The sequence below is a fragment of the Zea mays genome, chromosome 1, assembly GCF_902167145.1.
Source record: "Zea mays cultivar B73 chromosome 1, Zm-B73-REFERENCE-NAM-5.0, whole genome shotgun sequence".
NCBI lineage: Eukaryota > Viridiplantae > Streptophyta > Magnoliopsida > Poales > Poaceae > Zea > Zea mays.
The window spans coordinates 178,165,980-178,191,586 of NC_050096.1; positions in this window are offsets into that span (position 1 = coordinate 178,165,980).

Sequence of the window (25,607 nt, forward strand, 5' to 3'; positions counted from 1 at the left end):
TCCTGGTTTGGGTCCAGTGGCTGCAGAGCGGCAGCCCCTGTCGCTGAAGCTTTCTGCGGTGGCATGACGAAGGTCAGTGCTTGCCCAAGGTGGTCGAAAAGGATTCACCGACGGTGGGCGCCAATGATGAAGGTATGTCCTTCATGACCTTCGTCCGAAGATCATTATATCCCAAGGGAAATAATGCTTCGATGGACGAAGGGCATTAACGTTTAACATTCTTTATGTTGCCTTGTTCTTAACTCATAGCATTTGAGAACAAGTCCCCAACAGAATCTTCGTACCAATTCGGACACAAAAATCTTTGAATGCTTCGGCATCAAATTGTGTACCGTTGTCCACAGTTATTGCCTTCGGCACACCGAAGCGACAAACAATATTTTGCCAGAAGAATTTTTGGACCGTGGCCGAAGTTATTGTAGCTAAGGGCTTCACCTCAATCCACTTGGAAAAATATTCTACTGCCACTACAACATACTTCAAGTTGCCTTGTGCTGGTGGGAGTGGACCCAACAAATCCAGGCCCCATCTTTGCAATGGTTAGGTTGGTTGTATTAACTGAGTTAGCGACGAAGGTTGTTTCTAGTCTCTTGCACATTTTTGACAATTTTCGCACTTTTGAACCAGATCTGCTGCATCCGAAGCTGCCTTCGGCCAATAAAATCCTTGTCTAAAAACCTTTACCAACAAAGGTCTAGACCCAATGTGAGATCCACACAAACCTGCATTTATTTCCGTCATTATCTCTATACCTTCAGTTCTGGATAAACACTTCAGAAGTGGAGAGCAAACTCCATGTTTGTATAACTCCCCTTCTATCATGACATATGGTCTTGTCCTTGCTTCCATTATTTTATTATAAACTTCGTCATCCGAAAGACAGTTACCTTGGAGGAAAGATATGATTTTAGTCCTCCAATCTTCACTATGTACAAGTGATATTGCGAGTACTGCTTGTTGGGGCGAAGGCGAAGACGCTACCCTTCGCTCCAGCCTTCATCTATCTCGCTGCACCAACGGAAGCAAAACGACTAGCGAGGTCCACCCTTCGTCTTCTACACTACAAGACGAAGGCCTATGACGGCGTCGCCCTGTCCCACGTCCTCACCCGACCTGGAGGCCCACGTGGGATTCGGCCCATTGTAACAGGCCTCGAACGGAGAAGTGTGTTACGGGCCCGATTTCTAATGGCTTTTCTATAATGACAGTCTATAACCCTCCTTTATAGGAATATTCCGGGGATAGTCCAGGTGCCTGAGGGTACATGTGTCCTTACATCGAGACGTTGGGCACTCAGGCACCTATAAATACCCTCGTACAGTGCCCTTGAGAGGCTGAATGAACAGAGCAATTTCCATCTCGAGTCAAAACCTTGTTCACGTTACTTTCACTCCCCCGTTGGATCAACTTGCCCAGGAGAGCAAGTTCCAACATTTGGCGCCCACCATTCGTGCTACGAAAAAACCACCCGCGATGGCACCCAAGAGAGCTAGCTCGAAGGCAGCCCCATCCGTTGACGAAGCAGGGAAGGCAGCCCTGCTGGCCGAGAAAAAGGGCAAGGCCCTTGCAGACACCACCCACCAAGAAGCCTGCGAAGACGACGCACTCGGTAAGAGACAGTGCAATGATCAACCAACTCCCGAAGGCACCCTCCGCACCTGCAGCTCCGGAGGACAACCGCAAGCACCCCCAGGCTTCGCTCCACTAGAGGGCGAGGATGCCACAGAGGATGGCAAAGTCATCGGCGTTTCAGCAGAGGAACAACTACAGCTGCGGGCCTTACGCATCAAGAACCGTAACCTCGAGGCCAAGCGCCTCCAGAAGCAGAAATAGATCCTCGAGGCCAAGCGCCAACGTGTCTCTGCGCAGGCCAAGGTGCACCAGATGATACGAGACGAGGAGCAGAGGGCTCAGGAACTCGAGCAAGAGATTGCGCTCATGCAGCGCGAAGGCCAACATGATCTGCAGCACGGTCCGCCCCTCCAACAACGCGCGCCAATCAGAGACCTATTCATTCCTCAGTGCGGACCCGTCATCCCACACGCCGCAGCATTCCAAGGCGTCAACTACCTTGATGAGCAGAGTCCCCTAGCGCCGCAACTGCAAGCGTCACCATGGCCCGCCAACTTCAGAGTAGGGGCCTACCCCAAGTACAACGGCAGCACCGACCCAGCACAGTATATCATGAGCTATCAAGTCACTGTCGCATCGTCCGGAGGGGACGACGCCACGATGGCCAAGTCCTTCATCATCGCCCTCGAAGGTCCGACCCTAACCTGGTACACCAGGTTGCCCCCGTTGTCCATCGACTCCTGGAGAAGTCTCCGGGACATTTCTGCTCAACTTCCAAGGGTACCCCCAGACACTGATGCCTTGGCCGAACTGTCACTCTGCAAGCAACTGGAGAAAGAAACTCCGCGGGAGTACTACCGCAAGTTCCTGACTCTCAAGTCACAACTGCCTTCGGTCGACGACCAAATTGCCATTCACTACGTCATCAGTGGCCTTCGGGCTGGCGTCCTCTACAGCCACTGCATCAGGGACCCACCAAAGAACCTCCAGGAGCTCTATCAGCTGTTTGAAAAATATGCCAGATCCGAAGAGCTCCACCAGCGCAAGGTCGAGTCCCAGAGGAAACCCAAGGACCCTCCGCAGTCCAGCCGAACGTGGATAAGACCTTTGCAGTCAGACTCCGGTTGGGACAACCGCAGTCAGCAGCAGGTGCATAATATTGCCAACCAGCACCCCGCTGGTGAGGCCCCTCGCCGTCAAGATTACCCCCCAGGGCCGCGACAATGGCATGCGTGGTCGGGGTCGAGGACGGGCATAGCAACCGCGCAGGTTTTACTGCCTATTTCACGGCGAATGCGAGGGGCAGCGTCTCCACCATCTAGCGACGTCTTCGGCACCAGATGACTTAGTCGAACTGGTCCCTCGGAGGGCAAATGTTGGGGCGAAGGCGAAGACGCTACCCTTCGCTCCAGCCTTCGTCTATCTCGCTGCACCAACGGAAGCAAAACGACCGGCGAGGTCCACCCTTCGTCTTCTACACTACAAGACGAAGGCCTATGACGGCGTCGCCCCGTCCCACGTCCTCACCCGACCTGGAGGCCCACGTGGGATTCGACCCATTGTAACAGGCCCCGAACGGAGAAGTGTGTTACGGGCCCGATTTCTAATGGCTTTTCTATAATGACAGTCTATAACCCTCCTTTATAGGAATATTCTGGGGATAGTCCAGGTGCCTGAGGGTACATGCGTCCTTACATCGAGACGTTGGGCACTCAGGCACCTATAAATACCCCCGTACAGTGCCCTTGAGAGGCTGGATGAACAGAGCAATGGCCATCTCGAGTCAAAACCTTATTCACGTTACTTTCATTCCCCCGTTGGATCAACTTGCCCAGGAGAGCAAGTTCCAACACTGCTCTCTCCATAAGTTCAACCGAAGGTGCTTTTATTGTCTCAAAGAATACTTCCGAAGGTAGAGGGAGCCCCTGTGCTGCTGACTTGGCTAGTAGATCTGCATGCTCATTTTCCCCTCTTGGAATATTTTTTACAGAAAAACCTTCGAAAGAGGCCTCTAACCTTCGGACTGTGTCCAAATATTTTTTAAGCTTCGGATCCCTTGCCTTGCTACTTTTGTCTATATGGCCAGAGATAACTTGGGAGTCAGTTTTAAGGATTGCCCTTCTTATTCCCATTGCCTTTAGCTTCTGAAGCCCCAACAGAAGGACTTCGTATTCAGCAATGTTATTTGTACAACTAAAGTCCAACCTTGCTACATAGCATGTTCTGACTTTAGAGGGCGCTACTAGAACAGCGGCCGCTCCTGCACCGAAGGTTCCCCAAGAACCATCACAGAAGACTGTCCAGGCTTCGGCGTCTTTTGTTACTTCTTCTTCCTGAGCCCCTGGCGTCTAATCAGCAATGAAGTTCGCTATGGCCTAAGACTTAATTGAGGATCTGTGAACATAATCAATAGAGAATTCATTGAGCTCAGCAGCCCATTTTCCGATCCTCCCAGTAGCTTCTCTATTCCTCATTATGTCCTTCAGAGGTTGTGACGAAGGAACAATTATATGATATGCTTGAAAATAATGCCGAAGCTTCCTGGAGGCCATCAACACAGCATATAACACCTTCTCCAATTCTGTATAATTTTTCTTTGATAAACTTAGAACTTCGGAGACGAAATATACTGGTGCTTGTTTTTTAACTTGGGCATCTTGCTTCTCTTGTACAAGCGATGCACTGACTGCAGAGTGAGAGGCTGCTACATATAAGAGTAATGGAGCCCCTGGCAAAGGTGGAGTTAGAGTTGTCAAGTCTATCAAGTATTGCTTTAACTCTTCGAAAGCCCTTTGCTGAGCCGGACCCCATTGAAAAACTTCGGCTGACTTCAGTATTTCAAAGAATGGCATATTTCTTTCTGCTGATCTGGATATAAATCTATTTAATGATGTCAGTCTTCCTGCCAACCGTTGGGCCCCCTTCTTTGTATTTGGCGGCTCCATCCGAAGGATAGCTTCGTCTTATTTGGGTTAGCTTTGATTCCCTTCGATGATACCAGATAACCAAGGAACTTGCCCTTCTTTACTCCAAAAACACACTTTTTTGGATTTAATTTCAGACCAGCTTGCCTGAAATTGGCAAATGTTTCTTGCAAGTCAGCAATGTGATTCTCTTGCTTCGTGCTTTTTACTATAATGTCATCAACATAAGTCAGCACATTCCTGCCTATTTGAGAATGAAGGACCTTGGCTGTCATTCTGCTGAAGCTTCCTCCAGCATTCTTAAGCCCCTCAGGCATCCGAAGGTAACAGTAAGTACCACTAGGAGTTATGAAACTAGTCTTTGGCTCATCTTCCTTCTTTATCCAAATTTGATGATAACCTGAGTAGAAGTCCAATAAACTCATGAGCTCCGAAGAATCTGTTGCATCTACGAGGGAATCTATTCTTGGTAACGGGAACTCGTCCTTTGGGCATGCTTTGTTGAGATCTGTGAAATCAATACACATTCTCCATTTTCCATTAGCCTTCTTCACCATAACAGTGTTATCTAGCCATTCTGGATATGTTACTTCTCTGATAACACCAGCACTGAGAAGTCTCTTTACTTCATTCCGAGCACCTTCGGCTTTATCATCAGACATCTTCCGAAGTCTTTGCTTCCTGGGCCTGAAAGAAGGATCCACATTAAGTGAATGCTCGATGACATCTCTGTTGATACCACAAAGATCGTTCTCTTCCTATTGAATTTCTTCATCAAACTTCGGTCCATCATCTCCTGGATCACTATCTGATTCCCATTCACCTTTTTCATTCAACAACATTATTCTCCTACTTGGATATTAAGCAGCAATGTGCCCATGACCATGACACTTATGGCACACAATTTCTCTTGTACGGGTAGAAGAAGTAGCGACTGAAGCTTCAGTCGGGTCTGATGTACTAGCAGCAGGCTGCTGCTTATTTGCAGGGAATGACCCTATAGAAGTCGCCATCTTTGATGTACCATTGGATGCAGGAGACTTAGCTGCATTTTCTTGGGATCGTCCTCCACCAAAAGAAGCACTGGATTGTTGTTTGCGCCATGGGACAACATTATAATGACTTACATAAGATTTTCCACGTGACTCTTGCTGAATTTTTCTCTCTGTACGCGTTGCTTGATCAACTAGATCTTACAAGGTACGATATGGGAACATCTCGACAAATCCAGAAATCTCTTCATTGAGTCCGGCTAGAAATCTTGCAATGGTTGACTCAGGATCTTCTCTGATTCCAGTCCACACTAACAACAACTCCATTTCCTTAAAATATTCATCAACTGATTTCCTTCCTTGCTTCAATAATTGCAATCGATTTCGAAGACCACGTTGATAGCTGGAAGGAACAAATCGCCTCTTCATCACTCACTTCATCTCTTCCCATGTATTAATATGTCTTAGTCCCAATCTAATTTGATGTTCTTGCACTTAATTCCACCAAGTAAGAGCATAACTAGATAACTCGACTGAAGCCAAGTTCACTCGGTGTTGATCTGAAAGATTGTGAACTCTAAAAATTTGATCATATTGCTCAGCCCAGTTAAGATATTCATCTGCACTTTCTTTCCCAGTAAATTTAGGAATATCCAGCTTGACTCGGGTAATATTGTCCGGGTCATTTCTATGACGACGCCCATGATAACGATCTCTATCTTCAAAGTTAGCATGTCAGTGATGATGACGCCGACCAAACATTCCATCATTTGCAAATGGATTCTCATCAGAGCCTTCCTCACGATCACAGTCTTCAAACTCCTCGTCTTCAAATCTTACTCTACGTTCGTGTGCATGATGCCTTCCACACGGATTATCGAAATCAGTGCGGAGACCATCACCATAACCTCTACGACCATCGTCGAAGGGATCAAATTCATGGCCGAAAACAGAATTCTCATCTTCGGATTCTTCATAGTTAAATTCTTTTGGATCACGATGATGTAGCCTTAGACCTCCTATCATGGGCAGACGTTCATAAAACATCCTTTCCATGGCCTTCGAGTGAGTCAGCCATGTGATGCAATTCAACCCGAGATACAGGAGGCTCTCCGTCTCCATGGTTTCCACCATGAACACTCGAATTTGGATCCTACCATGTTAGATGGAAGCAAAAAATAGAATATGAAAGTATTTGTAGAACACTCGATCTCATCTCTTACTTACTCAAGCTCTTTCCTAATCTCTCAAGAGAACCATTAGATCTCTTAAGAACTATTTTACTGATGGAAAATGGTTCTACAATGTTACTGATCTCTCAAGAGAACCATTCTACTGATATCTCAAGAGAACCATTAGATCTCGAATTGGATCCTACCATGTTACTGATGGAAACCAAGGTCGGGTGACTATGCGATCGAGTTGTATAACCCTCAAGAGAACCATTAGATCATGTATTTACTTTATAAACCTACTTACATGTAGCAGACAAATTAAATACACGATGGACAAGGAACAAATCCCTGGCACAATGCTTAAGAGCATGCAACCATGGTTCTCTGTTATTGTATTTTATTTTTCTTAATCGAAGGACAGAGCTCCTGCTATATGTTTTAAAAGGTTGAATCCAGACTAAGGAGTGAGGACCTTTGCACAATAAAGTATCCACTACCGGAATCCGGCTCTTTGCCGAGTGCTCGGTGCTTTGTCGAGTGCTTTCTATCGGGCACTCAGCAAAGAAGTCTTTGCCGAGTGCCACACTCGGCAAAGTCCTGCTCTCGGTAACGACCGCGTTTACCGAGAGCAGGACTCTCGGCACAGAAATACACTCGGAAAGAAATCTTTGCCGAGTGCCAAACACTCGGCGAATGGCGACGCTCGGCAAAGGGCCGTCAGCAGCCGTCTATTGCCGATGGTCGTTATCTTTGCCGAGCTCCAAGCCTTGGCACTCGGCAAAGAAGCTTCTTTGCCGAGTGTTTTACATCTCACCCATTCTTGGACACTCGGTAAAGTAGATTTTTATTTTTTTATTTTCCCAACCAAACTTTTTGTGGTATGTTCCTGCACTATGTAGACCTACACGTACCATTTTAGCACAATTATAAAAGTGTTTTCTATAACTATTAGATTTAGTTCGTTTAATTGAATTTCTTCGGAAAATTCACATTTGAACTGCAAGTCACTCGAAACATGGAAAACAGTGTATGCAAAACTGATATGCATGTTATTTAGCACAAGTTACGATCGATTTTAGGAACAGACTGGAATCTTCGAGCACCATGCTCATTAAACATGACCGTGAACTTGCCATCCAGTTGTTTAAAAATTGTATAAAACATAAACAAAGTCAGAAAATCATGAAACTTGTCCACATGTCATGATATCATATGTAGAGGCTGTGATAAAAAAATGAGAATGTTTCGAGAAAGTTGTGACGCACTATGTGTAGGAACCTAAGTGACCTACACATGAAATCATAGAGTTTCAATGTAGACTGGCTACGTTTCTACACATAGTGCGTCACAACTTTCTCTAATCATTCTAATTTTTTTATCACAGCCTCTACATATGATATCATGACATGTGGACAAGTTTCATGATTTTCTGACTTTGTTTGTGTTTTATACAATTTTAAACAACTAGATGACAAGTTCATGATCATGTTTAGTGAGCATGGTGCTCATAAATTCCAGTTTGCTCCTAAAATCGGTCGTAACTTGTGTTACTTAACATGGATATCTTTTTGCATTCTCTATTTTCTATTTCTCGAGTGACTTGCAGTTCAAATCTGAATTACCCGAGCAAATTCAATTAAAAGAACAAAATCTAACAGATAGCTATTGGGGGCCTTCGTCTTCCGAATGTCCTCAAAAACATGACTAACATGCTTTCCAAGTATAATATACTGTCACATGAACCTTTAGCTTTGAGATGAAGGTGTGCACGACATGAAGGGCGCGATCTGGGAAAAGGATGAATCAATTCCGAAGCTACGAATGAAGAAGCTTCGGCTTAGCGCAAGGGCGGTAATAGAGAATGGAACCGACCTAAAGGGGAATTTACTACCAAGTCCTCGATTGAGTATTCTTTAGTCAGTATTAAGTGTCAAGGACACGGATGTAATTTTACCCAGGCTGTGTCCCGTGCCTATAAATAGATGAACAGTAACAACGTACTGTTCACACTGACTTGTATTCACTCGCACGTCACGCTTGGATTCTCACCTTCTATGAAGCCCAAGGTATAAAAGTAATTCAATATCGTTGATGTTTATTCATGATTATATAATGAGAATATAAATAGTCTAATGATATCATATGATTATTCATGTTTTATTTATATGTGTCGTATGATCCTGCTTTTTATTATGTATTGAGATGATGAAGGTATGTCCTTCATGACCTTCGTCTGAAGATCATTATATCCTAAGGGAGATAATGCTTCGGAGGACGAAGGTCTTTAACCATTAACATTTGTGTTGCCTTGTTCTTAAATCATAGCATTTGAGAGCAAGTCCCCAACATTGGCGCCCACCTCCGGTGAACTCATTCGACCACCTTCGACAAGCTCTGACCTTCGTCATGCCGCTGAAGAAATCTTCAGCGCTAGGGGCTACATTGCAGCCACTAGACGTCAACCAAGAAACACTACGCGAAGCTAGAAGCCAAAAGAGGAAGGCTACAAGTTCAACACCTCAGGAGGAGGATCTGGACCAAGAAATCAAGGACCTCAAAGCAATCCATCAACAGGTCCAGAGGAAGAAGGAGAAGATGCTTCGTCTTGCTGATCTTCAGAAGAAGATCGATGAGGCCGCTGAGGAAATATGTCATCTTACCCAAGATGACTAGGACCGAAGACCTCAACGTAGAGAGCTTCGTCAGGACAACTACGATGATGACGAATGGTATTGTAGCACCTTAGGTGTTACCAAGGCACTGGCTTCATATAGGCACTGATGATTTGTTATCATGTGGTTAAGTGGAGGAGAAGAAGCACCTAAAACCTTGAAAGCATGGGTTAGCTAAGAAAGGTTAATGACAAAAGCTTCACCCACACATTTTGAACAATTGTCATCTTGAGCCAAGGAGGTTAAACCCTAAAGACACCTAAGGGCACTAGACTTCCAAGCAAGGGATCAGTGGATAAGTTAATCAAATTGCCAAACCTTGATTCTAATCCTTAACCAAAGTTTAAGTAACATTATAACCTACAAAATGCATAGGGGAAACATTACAAAAAGACCCCTTAAAGACCCCAAATTCACCCCTTAAGTTGAGAGCACACTAGAGCTCTCTAATCTTTTCTAAGTCAAATTTAACCCTAATCTAAAGATCAAATGTGTTCACTTAGTAAATGGCGCCAAAACCACTTGGTCTGAATACCAAAAAGGTGCCAAACCACCTAAGGCACCCACTGGAAAAGTTTGAAACCGAGCCAAATTAGTTTGACATGTTTTGGCATCCCTTTTGTCGTTGTTGGGACTATGCTTCGTCGCCGAAGGTCTTGTAGGAAGAAGCATCTTCGGCTGAAGCTGTCCGCATGAGATGACCGAAGGATCCTCTTCATGAAGCTTCGGAATTACAAACCGACTTAAAAGTAGAATGACCTTTTAGTCCATAAATGTTTGGGTCGCTGTTGTAATCCCTTATAAGGGGCATAATTGTAATTCCCCACAGGCTGTGTCCTGTGCCTATAAATAGTGAACAATATTCCTTTACTGTTCACGCATTCCTGTATTTGCAATCACATCATTCGGGAACCAATCTTTGCCAAGGCAGAGGTATAACTGTATTCAATGATTAAATATACTGAGTAGATATAATATGGTTCGTTTATGATTCATTTACCTTTGATACTCTATATTTTATGTTATCTTATACAATCTATTAAAATTCAATTACGAAGATTTAACCTTCGTAATCGTATTGTCATCAACCTTCGTCCAAGGTCCATTAATCCCCAAGGGAATAATGCTTCGTTGGACGAAGGACATTAACATTTAACATTTTATGTTGCCTTGTTCTTAATTCATAGCATTTGAGAACAAGTCCCCAACATTGGCGCCCACCTCCGGTCAACTCACTTCCACTTTTTGAGCTGATGGCTTCGATTAACGATCAAGCTGGAGCTGCTTCGGCCCCGAAGCTGGTGTTCCCGATAACAGGTGGTTCGTGCTCAGAACCAGCCAACAAAAAGCAGAAGAAAGAGGCGCAGAGAAGGGTACAACATGTTGGAGTGCAGGGACCCTTCATCAAGTCAAGATGGTCACACATTCCAATCACCTTCTCCCAAGAGGATCTTCAGCTCAAGGATTTTCCTCATAACGATGCTATGGTTATTTCTTGCGTTATCAAAGGATTTCTGGTCCACAATGTTTTGGTTGATACAGGCAGTGCAGCTGATATTATATTTGCTAAGACCTTCAGACAAATGCAAGAGCCAGAAGACAAGATTCATGATGCTACACACCCTCTCTGTGGCTTCGGAGGAAGACAGATTGTAGCACTGGGCAAGATAACTATGCCAGTGACCTTCGGCTTCATCAACAACACCAGAACCGAGCAAGTTGTGTTTGACATTGTTGACATGGAATACCCTTACAATGCAATTATTGGTCGTGGCACCCTCAATGCTTTCGAAGCAATTCTTCATCCTGCTTACCTTTGCATGAAGATACCTTCGGATCAAGGACCCATTGCTATTCATGGAAGTCAGGAAGCTGCCAGAAGGGCCGAGGGAAACTGGACTGACTCAAAAGCAATCCATAACATAGATGGAGCTGAAGCTTGTGAACAGTACAAATTCAGAAGGGAGAAAGCAGCTTCAGCAGATCAGCCGAAGCCCATGCTCTTATGTGAGGACATAGCAGAGCAGAAGGTGCTGTTGGGCTCTCAATTATCCGAAGAACAGGAGAAAATCTTGATAAGGTTTTTGTTCAACAACAAAGATGTTTTTGCATGGTCAGCCAATGATCTTTGCGGAGTTAACAGGGATGTTATTGAACACTCGCTCAATGTTGACCCATCTTTCAGACCCAGAAAGCAGAGGCTTCGGAAAATGTCTGATGACAAGGCCGAAGGCGCTCGGAATGAAGTCAAAAGACTCCTCAGTGCAGGAGTTATCAGAGAAGTAAAGTACCTAGAATGGCTAGCTAACACTGTTATGGTAAAAAAGGCCAATGGCAAATGGCGAATGTGTATCGATTTTACGGACCTCAACAAGGCCTGTCCGAAGGACGAATTCCCATTGCCAAGGATAGACTCCTTAGTTGATGCAGTAGCTTCGTCAGAGCTTATGAGTCTTCTCGATTGTTATTCAGGCTATCATCAAATTTGGATGAAGAAGGAGGATGAGCCAAAGACCAGTTTCATAACCCCTAGTGGAACATATTGTTACCTTCGGATGCCTGAGGGGCTCAAGAACGCTGGAGGAAGTTTCAGCAGAATGACTGCGAAGGTTCTCCAATCTCAGATAGGCAGAAATGTGCTAACTTATGTTGATGATATCATTGTAAAAAGCATGAAACAGGAAAATCACATTGCTGATGCAGGAGACCTTCGCCAGTTTTAGACAAGCTGGTCTAAAGTTGAATCCAGAAAAATGTGTCTTTGGAGTAAAGAAGGGGAAATTTCTTGGATGCTTGGTTTCAACAAAGGGAATTGAAGCTAATCCAAGTAAAATTGAAGCTATACTTCAAATGGAGCCACCAACTACAAAAAAAGGGGGCCCAAAGATTGACAGGGAGGCTGGCATCTCTCAATAGATTCATATCCAGATCAGCAGAGAGAAATTTACCATTCTTCGAAGTGCTGAAATCAGCCGAAGTCTTTCAATGGGGACCAAGCCAACAAAAAGCCTTCGAGGAACTGAAGCAATATCTGATAGATTTAACAACATTAACTCCACCAACGCCAGGGGCTCCTTTGTTATTATATGTGGCAGCTTCGCATTCAGCGGTAAGTGCAGCATTTGTCTAGGAGAAGCTTGATGGCCAAGTCAAGAAGCAGGTCCCAGTGTATTTTGTATCTGAAGTTCTTAGTATATCAAAGAAAAACTATACAGAATTGGAGAAGGTGTTATATGCTGTTTTGATGGCATCCAGGAAGCTTCGGCATTACTTTCAAGCATACAATATTGTTGTTCCTTCTTCACAACCGTTGAAGGATATTATGAGAAATAGAGAAGCTACTGGACGGATTGGAAAATGGGCTGCAGAGCTCAATGAATTTTGCATTGATTATGTGCATAGATCTTCGATCCAGTCTCAAGCGTTGGCAGATTTCATTGCTGACCGGACGCCAGGGGCTCAGGATGAAGAAACAAATAAAGATGCCGAAGTATGGATAGTGTTTTGCGATGGGTCTTGGGGAACCTTCGGAGCAGGAGCAGCCGCTGTGTTGGTCTCACCATCCAAAGTTAAAACTTGTTATGCAGCAAGACTCGATTTTAGTTGTACTAACAATATTACTGAGTACGAAGCCCTGCTTTTGGGCCTTCGGAAGTTAAAAGCAATGGGAATCAGAAGGGCCATTCTTAAAACTGATTCCCAGGTTGTTTCGGGTCATATTGACAAGAGTTGTAAGGCTAAAGATCCGAAGCTTGAAAAATATCTAGACACGGTCTGAAGGATTGAAGCTTCCTTCGAAGGATTTTCTGTCAAAAATATCCCTCGAGGACAAAATGAGCATGCTGATTTGCTAGCTAAGTCAGCAGCACAGGGGCTGCCCTTACCTTCGGATGTGTTCTTCGAAACAATAAAAGCACCTTCAGTGGAACTTCTTGAAAGAGCAGTCCTCAATATATCTCCTGTTTATAGTGAAGACTGGAGAACTGAGATTATCTCTTACCTTCAGGGTAATTTCCTTTCAGATGACGAAACTTACAACAGGAGGATAGAGGCAAGAGCTCGTCCATATGTCATGATAGAAGGGGAGTTGTACAAGCATGGAGTTTGTGCTCCATTACTCAAGTGTTTATCTAGAGCCGAAGGCATAGAATTGATGAAAGAAATACATGCAGGCCTGTGTGGATCTCACATTGGATCTAGGCCGTTACTTGGAAAAGTTTTCCGTCAAGGGTTTTATTGGCCGAAGGCAGCTTCGGATGCAGCGGAATTAGTTCAAAAGTGTGAAGGTTGTCAGAAATGTGCAAGAGATAAAAAACAACCTTCGTCCCTAACTCAGCTGATACAACCCATCTGGCCATTGCAAAGGTGGGGCCTTGACTTGTTAGGTCCGTTACCACCGGCCCAAGGGAACTTAAGATATGTTGTAGTGGCTGTGGAATATTTTTCTAAATGGATTGAGGCAAAGCCTTTAGCCACAATAACTTCGGCCACCATTCAAAAGTTTTTCTGGCAGAATATTGTTTGTCATTTCGGAGTACCAAAGGCCATCACTGTAGATAATGGAACACAGTTCGACTCCGAAGCTTTCAGAGAATTCTGTGATCAAATTGGCACGAAGATCCATTTTGCATCAGTCAGGCATCCGGAGTCAAATGGACTCGTTGAAAGAGCCAATGGCATCATAATGACAGGAATAATGAAGTTAATCTTCAATCAACCCAGGGGAAAGTGGCCAGATCAATTAATCAAAGTGGTATGGAGCCACAACACAACAACATCAAGGTCAACAGGCTTTACTCCATTCAAATTATTGTTTGGTGACGAAGCAATAACCCCGGAAGAAGCTAAAACTGGATCAATAAGAGTAGTAGCTTCGGCAGAATCAGATCCTGAAGCTGATCATTCTGTGGAAAAAGATGCTATAGAAGGGATCAGGCTTCAAGCTGTGGAGAACATCAATAAATATCAAGCCGAAACAATCAAATGGCGTGATAGAAAGGTTCGGCTAAAGAATATTGAGCCAGGACATTTGGTGCTTCGGAGAGTGGCTAACCCAGATACAGTGGGCAAGTTGCAGTTGAAATGGGAGGGACCTTTTTTGGTAGTATCTTCGTCAAGACCCGGTTCATACAGATTGAAGGATATGGACGGCAACGACATTCCTAGATCTTGGAATGCGGATGAGCTTCGGCGATATTATGTATAACTTGATGTAATTTTTTATATTTTTTATTTTTTCTTTCATGGCACCCTTTTCCTTTCTGAAGGGGGAGAAAGGTTTTTAATGGGGCCATCACATGTAATTTCCTTTTTTAGCTCTATAAGAGCAAAATCCCCCAAAGATGTAAATGTAAAAGATGAGAACGCACCATCGAGTGCCGGAAAGAAACAGGGAAGAAGCTCCAAAGTCGTTCCTAAGGGAATGCAGAGCTTACAGCAAAAAATAAACGCTGATTCCGCCGAAAGTAAAAGGCGAAGAAGCTCCAAAGACGTTCCTAAGGGAATGCAGAGCTTACAGCGAAAAGTAAACGCTGATTCCGCCAAAAGTAAAAGGCGAAGAAGCTCCAAAGACGTTCCTAAGGGAATGCAGAGCTTACAGCGAAAAGTCAACGCTGATTCTGCTGAAGTAAAAGGCGAAGAAGCTCCTAAGGGAGGCTTACATCGAAAAGTCAGCGCTGATATGTGATTGTTTCTAAGGAAATAACGGTTGTGATTATGGCTTCGGATATGTGTTTGGACATTCATTTGCACATCACATTACATCATAACATTTGCATTCATAAACATTCATCCAGGCATATGTAGGATAACCATCATCATAGCATAAGTGGTTGCTTCGGCAAAAAGGAAAAAACTGTCTTTTGTACTTCGTCGTGTACGAAAAGAAGAGCTTCGGAAAAAAGGAAAAGTTGTTTTTTATGCTTCGCTGTGTACGAAAAGAAGGGAAGGTGTTTTTTCGCCTTCGGCTCAAAAAGATAATTTCGTCCACATCAAAGCGTCTCTCATACATTAATGGAAGGGTAAGAGCATATTACAAGGTATGAACAGAATTCATTAAGAACAGTTTAGTCATATTTACAAAAGTTATTTCAAAAGTTTCTTGAGTTTGTCTACAGTCTACTCCTACTGATCTTCATGAGGCCTCAGCTTCGGCGTCATACTCTTTAAGCATCGATCTCGGCTTCGTCATCCTACATGAATTAAGTTGTTGTGGGTCAAAACCAAGCTTGAAGGAAAAGGTAAGCACAAGGTATGATTTCTTACTGGTTCAAGATGACTCCGAGCTTCGTCTCCAGCCTTTTCTCGCCCGCCTTTTGTCCATATCATCTTTACAAATCTATTAGAAATGCTTCGGGCGAGGTCAGGAATATCATCTAAAATTGATGGTGATAGAGTGAAATTGGGCCTATTAACAATTTTTCCATGGTCGCAGCCAGCTTTCAGAAAAGCTGCAGCAGTGCCCCGAGAAGCTACCCAGGCACAGAAGTCACCGTGCCCGGCTATAACTTCGTCAAGCTCATCAATTTCACCCTCAATATGTTCGAAGGTCTTTGGTAAATCTTCAGTTGACAGGGTGAACTTCCCACTGCTGGCCCCGACTGAGTGGAAGATTTTTCTCAGTCGTTGAATACATTTATTGCTAAACTCCAAACATTTGTCTTGAAGGCTTGCCAATAATTTTTTCAAATCTGAATTTTGTTGGACTTCGGCTTCAAGTTTCGTATTAAGTTCTTGCTTTTCTTTTTCAAACTGTTCAGATTGGCAGAGAAGCTTCGTATTCAATTCTGCTACTTTAGCTTCGGCTTCTGCCAATAAGCTTTCAGTTGTCTGAAGCTCGAAGTTTTTCTTTTCAATAGTAGCTGATTGCTCTTTTATTTTGCTCTCTAAATTTTCAATTATAACCTCGTGTTTTTTGTCTTCTAGATCTTGCTGCATTTTCAAAGCCTTGCTCAACAGCATACTCTGCACGTAAACAACCTTCGTTAGACATGTCTTCATTATTAAAAACAATAAAAGTCAAGGGAAAAGTAGTTCACCTTGAAATTGGAATAAAATAAACTACCAACGATATGTTGTCGTCGGTAGCGGCTAATGTCCGTTTCCAGCTTCGGAAAACCGATACTCTTTGATAGAGTACCGATAACCTTAGCTCCAGTTTGATCCCGGATACAGTCTAATTTTTCATCGTCAATACCCCCGAAGAGGAGTGCTCCTGGTTTATATCCGCAAGATTTGGCATATTCTTTAAGCTCTTCTATTTTGGTTTTTGACAATTCTTGTCCAACTAAATTTTGAAACATGAAGGCTTCGTCCTCTGAAGCTTCGTCAGCAATTTCCTTTTCTTTCTCAGACACTGCGGCCATGGCCTCTTCGGCGGCAGTAGTGGCTTCTTCTGTGGCCATGTTTAGCAGCATTTTGTCGATGTGTTCGATTGTGCTTGCCAAATTCAAATCTTCAGTTGAGGTAGCTTCGGTAGCTGCGACCTCCGAAGGTGTGACTTCAATATTTGTTATTTCCTCAGCCGCTGGTATCTTCTGAGCTGAAGCTCTCGGTGGTGTCTTGTCAATGATTTCTGTCACTGCGATGATTCTTTGTCTCTTTGTTTTAGTTGTTTTCTTCGTTTTTTCGGGCTCCTTTTCCTTCTGAAAAAACTTTGTCAGTTGAGGCCCCAATGGACTTAGCTTCGCAGGCAGGGATTCAGTCATTACCTTCAAAATCTCTTCCACGTCAGTGGCAGAGCGTGATGCGGGAGTCTCCTCTTCGTCGGATACTTTTTGCTTCGGAGATGATACTTTCTTCTTCTTCGGAATATTCTTCTTTTTTGGTGGTTCTTTCTCATCTTCATTTAAAGCTTCGGCTACCCTTTTCCTTTTCCGGCCTTCGACACCTTTATTCAGATTTTCGTAGTCAGGGTATTCAAAACCCAGGGCGTCCAGCACTCGATTTAGTCTTCGCTTCGGACGGGTACCGAAGGCCGCAGTCATCAACTGATCCTCTTTTTTGGAGTAATTACCGAGTATTTCATTGCACATTATTTCAATTGTGTCCAGCCACTCTTGGCAAGGTGTTTTAAAATATTTCTTAAACTTGTAATAGTAAGGTAACCGCACAAGTTCCCCTTCTTTCTTCTCCCCCTCTAGCTTCGGCATTTCCCATTCTTTTAAGGTAGGAAAAACCCTGAAAGCCAAAAACTCTTGAACCAGGTCTCTTGTGCTGATATGCTCTGAAATAATTTTAAACTCAGCCAACGCTTTTTGGGTTGGACCTTCTGGTGTCATGTTGCAATGAGGTCGGGTTTCTCCGAAGATTAGTTCAAGCGGACTCTGCACAAGCTTCTCCTTGTCGTCATCAACCTTGACGTAGAACCATTCCGATTTCCAGCCTGCCGACCACTTGCTTCGATAGCTGATGACAGGAAACTTTGTGGTTTTCCGATAGGCAAAATTATAGCAACCAAAGTTATCATGCAATCCATCTTTTCTAGCCTTCGTCTGATAATGCAGCTCATGAACTCGACAAAAGCTGTCGGCAAACGGCTCCACCGCCTGGCTTCGGAGGGCCCAGATATAGACGCTAAGCCTAACGATAGCGTTAGGAGTCAGCTGATGAAAGTAGATCCCAAACCTCTTCAATACATCTGCAATAATCCCATGCAGGGGGAATCTCAACCCAGCCTTTAGAAAGCTCTTGAAAATGACTATTTCATCCTTCTCTGGCTTCGGGGTAGTTTCTTCCCCCCCGAAGCGTAGTAGCTTCTTCTGACTTTCACTGAAATAACCCGACTTCACCATCTTGGAGAGATCAGCCTTCGAAACAGTCGACTTTCCGAAGTCCAAGTGGCTGGGCTTACTTGGCATGGCAATACGATAATCATCTTCGGAATCAGTTTCCTCAATGTTTCCTTCTTCCGCTTCGGCAGTCGCCTGTTCTGTCTCAGCAGTGGGGATTTCTTCTGGGGTTACCAGTCCGGATCGTTGCATCGCTTCGGAGATGGGAACAGTATCCGATCCTTCAGCTTCGCCTCCCTCACGCTCAACCCTAGCGGTAGAACGCACTCTGGCCATTTAACTCTGAATTTTTTGGGAACTAAATGCTTTTTCTTCCGAAGCTTTTTCTTCTGACGAAGTAGGCTTCAAACTGGAGCTTCGTCTGATTCTGAGAGTCAAGCTTCGGCCATGGTTAAAAATTTTGGCAGCAAAACAGTGCAAATAGCAATGAATGCTGTGGTAACTTCACACCTACTCGTCTGTTTATATAGTGATGCAGGTAAGAAGGTGAATCGCCAGGATTTTTACACCAGGCGGACAACCGCTTGCACTCGCTGCGCGGTGGACCGCAGAGACCAAACAGTAGCTCTGCAAGGTGGGACCGCTACGCGCTCGGAAACTGAATCGTTTCTCGACAACGAGCTCAGGGAAGGTGTTTTTTGGACCTTCGGCTTCCCGAAGCTTAAAAGACTTTTTTCACGGATCAAGCTCGTTACGAAAAACGATCTAGCGCCGCGAAAGGGGCTACTGTTGGGACTATGCTTCGTCGCCGAAGGTCTTGTAGGAAGAAGCAGCTTCGGCTGAAGCTGTCCGCATGAGATGACCGAAGGATCCTCTTCATGAAGCTTCGGAATTACAAACCGACTTAAAAGTAGAATGACCTTTTAGTCCATAAATGTTTGGGTCGCTGTTGTAATCCCTTATAAGGGGCATAATTGTAATTCCCCACAGGCTGTGTCCTGTGCCTATAAATAGTGAACAATATTCCTTTACTATTCACGCATTCCTGTATTTGCAATCACATCATTCGGGAACCAATCTTTGCCAAGGCAGAGGTATAACTGTATTCAATGATTAAATATACTGAGTAGATATAATATGGTTCATTTATGATTCATTTACCTTTGATACTCTATATTTTATGTTATCTTATACAATCTATTAAAATTCAATTACGAAGATTTAACCTTCGTAATCGTATTGTCATCAACCTTCGTCCAAGGTCCATTAATCCCCAAGGGAATAATGCTTCGTTGGACGAAGGACATTAACATTTAACATTTTATGTTGCCTTGTTCTTAATTCATAGCATTTGAGAACAAGTCCCCAACAGTCGCGGAGTGGACAGGGAGACAAGCCAGATTTGGCGTCCGCAAATCTCCCTACCTAGGGCATATCTGCCATTGGAACTCCCATACAAGAGACAACCCTAGGTGCTAGGAGGAGGCCTACGCCGGATTTTTGCCAAGATTCGCACGTTTGCGATCTCGGCGAGCTGTTGAACATGGGTAGAAGAATACCTCCACGTGTTCGACGCGCCCTGAACGCGCCAGAGCACTCCCAGCGCCCGACCCCGCACGCCCCGCGCCGCGCTAAGCCATGCCCGTGTCCCCTGCCCGCGCCCGCGCCTATAAAGCCAGCCGAAGCTTCAGTCGTACGCCCCCACACGCTCTCGACCTCACCGGAGCGCGAGATCGCCGGAGTTTGCCCTGCACACAGCGTGCCAGCGGCCGCCCAATCCCCCGCCACCGTAGACCGGCCAGCAGAGCCATTCCCAGCCCCGTCCAACCCTCGGAATAGACTCTACGTGCCTCGGTGAAGCTCCCAGAGCAAGGAATCGAGCTCTGCCTCGCCGGAGAAACCCGATCAAGGTTACCGGACTTCACCCGACCACCAGCGAATGTGGACCGAGCTCCACGGTGAGTTATTCTTCGATTCTTTGAACGGGTCGACTCATTAGCACCCCGTGAAGCTCTCCGTGCCCTTGGATTGACCTATATCGTTGTGGATAGGCCGGAGCACTCGCCGCCGACGAGCTCGCCCGCCTGCGCATGTGGACCGGCCGATTCCGGCCATCACCGTCGTCGAGCCGTACCTCGTTGTGACCGCAAGGACTTCCCGAAGCCAACCCCGTCCTTCGCCGGACCTCCCTCGCCGCCGGTAAGCCGTGCCGCCCTTTTCCTTTCGCGGGTACTGTTCAAAAGGGGGAGGGACCTCGGGGAAGCAGGAATAGAAGTCAGGGGTTTTTTTGAACTGTTAGAGACTCAGATGAATAGTTGCACATGGGTATAAGTTAAAGAACTGGTTTAGGAAAAGCCCAGGGTCCTCGGTGTAAACTGGTTTTCTAGATAACCTTTTTAATATTTCTAATTTAAATGCAAACAGAGCTTGTGAAATTCATAACTTCAGTTTTGTTCAACCAAATTTGGTCAAACCAATTTTGCCAGAATCTAAATAATGTGAACTACCTAGGAAAAATACAAAACCCCCTTGGTACTGCAGAAGAATTTAAAGTTTGGAATTAAAGATTGAATTGGCCAAAAGCTAAATAATAGAGGGAAAAATAGTTACACTGTTAGACTGAGGTTAAGAAAAATCAGGGAAGCACTTAATGACTCCCTAATTTGTTTAAAAATAGTAAACCCCTCAGTGCACCAAATTAAGGTAGGTTTTATTATTTAAAATCATTTTAGCTCAAAATTAAAGAAAATAGAAAAGGTAGTTTAAAATAAGAACCAGAGAGCAACCACATTTTTGTTAGCTCACTTATTTAATATAGTTCACTAGAAAATTTTATTAGACCTTTATTTAGTACAAAAGAAATGAGATACCTTTTATTTTATGAAAACAAGGAAAACTTAGAAAAATCCTAGAAAAATAACCCTGGGGTGAAAACACTCCAAATCTTGGGATAACTAATAATATGTTGCTATAAATATAGGAAAATATGAGTTTTGTTGTTTGATATTTTTCAAATAACAAGTTAGTTATAAGTACCTTTTTGGCATTGAACTTTAGAAAATCACAACTAAATATGCAATAGGTCTTTTTCTGTGATTTTTAACACAGAGGCCTAATATCACCTATGAATCTAGACAAAAATAACATTTGGTACAGAGACCTCACTTAAAGCATAGCTATAGTGTAAAATGCCCTTTTACACTTGTCTTTGTTAATTGTGCACAAGTAGTATCTGAATTAATTTCCACCTCAAATTTTTAGGAGAACCCACAAATGTTAATAGTTACCCACTGTATTTTTTATAACATTTTTGGAAAATGTTAACTAACCCTGATGGATCAAAAAGGCTTAATAGGAAGCAATAGAAAGAAGAGGGAAACCTTGGGAAAAATAGATGCAAATACAAAACCCTTAAGTATATCCAAAAAGAAACCCTAGAGAAACACTAAAGTTAATACTGTTTTACTATGCATAACCCTTATAAATGTTCATGTCATACTTATGCATATATCTCATGCATTGCATTCGATAGATTGTAATCTCGCTGACGGAGAGTACATCCTCGTGCCGGAGCAAGGAGTTGCTCAGGAGGTAGCCCAGGATCCAGCACCAGAGCTTGCCCTCGAAGATCTGCCTGCCCCAGCTTTGGAAGGCAAGCCCCGATTTTATGCATAACCGTTATATATATGCTATTTTACTGCACTTAATGTTTGTAGGTTGTACTGTGCACTTAAGTGTAGGAGTTGACTGAAACCATAGTTGCATTAACTCAGGATTTCCTTTTGAGATGGATACTAGTATGCTAGGTCGAGTAGCTGCTTTACTAATTAGGGATATCGGTAGAAGTCGAGTGATTTTTCTAGCACTCACGTGAGGTCAGGAATTGGTTGTATCCATTTTTATATCATAATGATGTTGGTCTGTGGACAACAATCCATGGGGATTGGTTGTCTATGAGAAGGAAAAATTGGAATAAGGATTAAGGTGTGGTACCGTGTGTCAAGCATTTGAACGTACTAAACATATGCCGAGAAATATGGTAAATCGGTAAGCCTAGTACCTGAGTGAACCTTCCCGCAGATTGCCCTCCTCACGCGACCTGAGACGTGGTCTCCCATTCCGGTTATGGTGGGTACAAGTGCGGTCATTGCACGACAGCAGTTGGGGTCAGTGAGGCATTGTACGCCAAGGCGGTGAGCCCCTTTCTGTTGCCAGGAAATCGATGGGGACGGTTGATGTGTGTGGGGACAGAGTGCCTCGCCACGTCGTGTGTTTAGGTTTACCTTGCAAGGTTGACACTCGATTCGAATCGTCTGCTTCTAGCAGCTAATGAGACTGCTTGATCCATGCTGCTACATTGAGTAACAAGTGGAAATGAGTTGATGTGCAAAAGTTGTTGATTGCTAAATGTTTGATACCATGTATGATTAGATAGGTACACATTTAGTCTTAAGAGAGTCACACTAAAACTTGAAAAAGCTAAAACTTGATTTTTAGACTCAGCTAGTGCTTTTGGCAAGCAAACCCCTCAGCCAGACAACTGCATGTCTAGAGGTAGAGGAGTAGACTCCTCAAACCGGGTAAGTCTAGCTGAGTATTAGTATACTCAGCCTTGCTTGTGGCATAATTTTACAGGTTCTCTGGAGGACATGGCTGCTGGAGTGACTTGGTCGTCCATCTTGCCACCGGGTTGGACAGTCGAGTGGGACCCTACCTCGGCAGAGGAGGAGCATGAGGAGTGATGGGCCAGGCTTCCCCATCCCTCCGTTTATTCACCGCTAGTTTTATTCCGCTGCATTCCAAACAATGAACACTACTTTTGTTAAACTCCAATGATGTTGTCATAAATTAAGTACTCCTTAATGTTTGGTTTTATGCTTTATTGTATTTGCTCTGTGCCTCACCTTCGAGTGAGTACGTGGTACTTGATCCTATTAGTGGCCTCGTCGGACTAGATCCGAGGGATTGACGTTTTATTCCTATTTAAGTGTGGTCTAGCCTTTAAGGTGGGACTTAGGCACTTAAGTTGGAATAATTCGGGCGGTTCCGCCACAGGTATGATGATTTCCATCATGGAAATTTTGCTTTTGATGATGCTTCTCCTCTGTCAGCAGAACTGTAGGCTACCACATGGCCCCCATCATACAAGCCACCCCAGCTCCCTATGTATGATTGGCATTCAGACCCGAAGCAGTTTATAATGAGCTACAAAGCAACCATATCTTCATATGGGGGCAACACTGCAGTCATGGTGAAATCCTTCATCATGGCAGTAAAGAATGTTGCACAAAATTGGTACTCTTCTCTTCGGCCAGGAACAATTACATCATGGCAAAAGTTGAAGGATATGCTGATCACCAGTTTCCAAGGATTCCAAACGAAGTCGGTCACTGCCCAGGCTCTGTTCCAATGCACGCAGGACCACGAGGAATACCTTCAGGCGTATGTCCGGAGGTTCTCGCGTCTGAGAGCACAAGCACCCACAGTGCCCAATGAAATTGTCATTGAGGCCATGATCAAAGGGCTTTGGCCAGGACCTATGGCTCAATACTTTGCCAAGAAACCCCCTCAGACCTTGGAGAAGCTTCTTCAGAAGATGGATGAGTACATCCGGACTGATAATGATTTCCACTAGAGAAGGGAAGAAGCTTATAGGTTTTCTGAGATGACTAGGGGCTTCGGAGGAAGAATCCACCCTAGGCATGTCAGATCAATCCATAACTCCGGTCAGAGTGATGACAGAGGAAGCCAGCTTCAGAGGCCACAACATAGCTCACAATCTTCAGGGCAACAGCAAAGCTCTTTCAGACCACCAACCCCAAATACATGGGTAATCAACCTGCAGCTTCTGTTGCTTCGGCAAGTCATTCACAAGCTTCCTGGCCCTAGCTCCCATTACCACCACCATTGCCACCTACTCACACCCAAAGCCAGCAGCCAGAAGGGCACTAGCACGCCTAACAACAGCGCGACTTCAGAGAGGAGTCCGAAGCTCGTATAGTCAATAGCATTGTACCAGAATCGAAGCATATATACTAAGGAATATCCTACTTTTGATGTACTTTTTTATGCCATTTTATTTTTTGTACAAGAAACAAGTCATGAAGAACTTAATTTCAATTTATTGTAATAATTGTGCCTGCATCAGAGTATAATATGTCTTCCTCATGAACTTCCGAAGCTTGAAAGACGTTTCTAAGAAAGCGGAGTAAATTCCGAAGCTCAAAAGTCATTCCTAAAGGAATGCAGAGCCAAAAATTTTGATCTGAAGCTACAAAAGTCATTCCTAAGGGAGTGCAGCGTAAGTTTTCTGCTCAAAAGTCGTTCCTAAAGGAATGCAGAGCCAAAAATTATGATCCGAAGCTGCAAAAGTCGTTCCTAAGGGAGGCAGCGTAAGTTTTCTGCTCAAAAGTTGTTCCTAAAGGAATGCAGAGCCCAATACCACCGAAATATAAGGTGAAGAAGCTCAAAAGTCGTTCCTAAGGGGATGCAGAGCTTAAATGCCACCGAAATAGAAGGTGTAGAAGCTCAAAAGTCGTTCCTAAGGGGATGCAGAGCTTAAAGACTCAAAAGGCGTTCCTAAGGGGATGCAGAGTCTTGTGTATTCCAATATGGGCGCGCGTGTGTGTCTTCGACATCGCCATCATTTTGCATCATGTCATCATATCATTTCACATAACATTACATCATACATCATTTCGCATCAACGGCACAAAGATTGGATACAAAGCAAATCTTCGGCAAATACTTTGTTAAGATGGAATTGTGATGAGGAACGAAGTAAACTTCGGGGAATACAGTTTTATCAGAATAGAAGGTCTTTCTTTACAAAGCATGAAACGAAGGGAAGTAGTTTTTTCGCCGAAGGCTCAAAAACGGTATGTGTGTAAATTTCATGCATCGTAAAGAAATATATTACAGTAATTTACATCTCATCGATTGTTCCATACATCAAATATTGCAAATTATTACAAAAATAAAGTCTACTCTTCTCTAAGGATTTTCTCCGCGGCTTCGTTCAATAAATTGTCGACAACTTCGTCGATAATAGAGTTAGCAAGGTTTATTGCATCCAGTGTTTCCTTCATGTTCGGATCAGCCAGGGGGTTGTATGGCTCCGGCAGCGGCGATAGTTTAGCTGTAGTAGGTAAACTATTAGTTCGAAGCCACAAAGTAACTGCAGAAGCTAAAATTCAAAAACAATACCTATGCGCCTTTCGCGCTCAGCAGCTTCTTCAGCTCGCTTAGCTTCTTCTTGGGCCTCATGGGTGTCTTTTTCATTCTTTTTTATAATTTCGTTGGCCAATTCTCGACCACCGTGCACCCAGACATCAGAATAAAACTTTCCGCCCACCAAAGTCGCTTCGGCTGAAGGGTCTTTTGTGTCGTCTATGGAGAAGGCGGCTTCGGCCTGAGCTGTAGCTTTGACGTGATCACATCCAGCCTTCTCCAGAATAGCTGCGATTCCACGAGTGCCAGAGAAAGCACAAATATCCCCACGATCACTCAGGATTTCCTCGAAAGCTTTGGCTTCCCCACTTAT